The following is a 2,367-nucleotide window of genomic DNA, read 5'->3' on the forward strand; positions in this document are numbered from 1 at the left end:
TATATATATATATATATATATATATATATATATATATATATGTATGTATGTGTGTGTGAGTGTGTGTATATATCTATGTGTGTGTCTGTATTTGTCCCCCATCACCACTTGACAACCAGTTTTGGTGTGTTTATACCCCTGTAACCTAGTGGTTCAGCAAAAGTGACCGATTGAATAAGTACTAGGTTTAAAAAATTAGTCCTGCATTCAATTTGTTCTACTAAAATCCTTCAAGGGGGTGCTCCAGCAAGTCTGCAGTCAAATGACTGAAACAAATAAAAGAATAAAAGAATTAGCACAAAAAATACTTTTATCCTAGTGTAGCTCTAGTTTTCCTCTACAATTTTTGTTTATTATTTTTGAACTTGGAATAAATTTTACCTCTTTTTCAAACATATGACAATGGAGTGCCAAGCTGAAAAAGAAAAAGAAGAGAATAAAATGAGCATTTTCAATGCTGGCTTTTCTTTGCTTTTAACAAAGATTCCAAAACTGCCAAAACCATTTGAGAAATATGTTCTGTGTACAGAGAAAGGATGGTTGCAAAAAGTACTGCACAGAAATGGTTTTCTCATTTCATGGAGGGGAATTTGACATCACAGTTTCCCTGCATTCTGGCTGACCTGTTTAGTTTAATGAGGATTGATTTAATCAGCCTGTTCATGAGGATTTGTGTCAATCCATTAAGGAACTGGATCAGCAGATGGGCTTGTTGAACATCAGCTAGAAGTTGTGAACAAAGAAGGAGAATATACGATTGGCTGATTTGTTGAAATTATTGATGAAAAGTAAGGATTATAATAAATGGGGAAAAAAAAGAAGAAAACTAGCAAATATATCTGGTTAGCCAATAGTAAGTTTTAATAAGTATATTGTGCTGTTTTGTTTGTATCCTGCTTGATGGAGTTTCCTGACAATTATGAAGAAACAGTGCTCTGTTATTCAATCAATAAGCCTAATTACTCACTGAACTCCCGCATAAATATACTGCACACACACACACCTATCCTCTTTACCAGCACAAGACTACGTTTAATTGCATTAGAATAGTTGATAGGACACCTACGAATCAACTTAAGCTAGTCATTTTTACTGTGTCTTATACGACACCAATGTACTTCAATATCAATGGGCCATTCTATTGCATAATTCACTGCAATTGACGAAATCTTTGTTGGCCTGCAGTGCTGTGTTTAGTTCATTTGGTGGAGATATTTTATCTGACGAATAACGGTGTTCATACAAGGGAGGTAAATCTACGGAATCTATTAGGGCCCAAGGGAAATAACTCTAAATCCGGATTTTTTTTGTTTTTGTTTTTGTTTTTGTTAAATAGAATAGCAGTCGAGATAAATCGACAGCTACACAGTGACGTTCGAACACGGCATCTGTTTCCATTTTCCAGGAAACTTGCTCTCAAGGTGTAAGTATGAGTGATTATTTAAGATGTTCTCATCTCATCCATGTGGTTTCGGATCAAATCCCATTCGCAGTTCACTGAACAAGTGTCTTCTACTGAAGCCTTAGGTCGATGGTAGAATATGGTAACCTTTTTTTTCTCTTCAAGTGGTTCTTGAAAAAGTTGTGTATTTTTTTCCTCTTTGTTTAGATCCTTCCTCATAACACCCCTACTCCCTGATTTGGAATGCTCCCAGCCTGCTGTCAGTTACTATAGACAGCTATTAAGACATTAGCAGACAAATGCAGTACGTAACCAAAAACTTTCGAGGACAGACCTCTTTATCTGTTCACTTCTTCTTTATTGAAATCGGGATTTTCACAGCATCCCGCATCTTTGCATGGGATTAACCACTGACTATGGAGGTAGCCATCGAAGTCTACTATCTGAAGTGAGTTACTCCTCGAGACCATTTCGGCAAGGTCCCGCTGAAAAATTAAATATCACATGCCCATTGTAATCCACCAAAGATTGAAATATCACTTTGTTGGCACACTGCCCTATTGGATCTTTCTGATTTGACGGGCAACACTTGTTTTCTTAACGAAACACTTTCAAACTTGGGACACTGGTAGAATGTGTCATATAAAACAACTTCTTCTCTTAACCTTCTTAACAAAAAATTGTACATCGCAAATTATTTCATGTTAAAGTTGTCGTATTTCTGTAATTTCAACCAATCACTGACGTCTATTCAGCTGAATACAGTTAGTGCTGTTCGGTGTCAAGTGTGTTATTCCCTGTTTAATTATATCATTATTCCCTAGTAAGGGTTTAGGGTTTTAGGGTTAGGGTTGGGGTTGGGGTTAGGGTTAGGGTTAGGGTTATGAGTTATAGGGTTAGAGTTAAGGTTATGGCAAAAATAATCATAACCCTAACTGTAATCCTAAAACTAACTCTAACTCTAA

The sequence above is a fragment of the Octopus bimaculoides genome, chromosome 14 (genome assembly GCF_001194135.2).
Source record: "Octopus bimaculoides isolate UCB-OBI-ISO-001 chromosome 14, ASM119413v2, whole genome shotgun sequence".
In the NCBI taxonomy this organism is placed as follows: domain Eukaryota; kingdom Metazoa; phylum Mollusca; class Cephalopoda; order Octopoda; family Octopodidae; genus Octopus; species Octopus bimaculoides.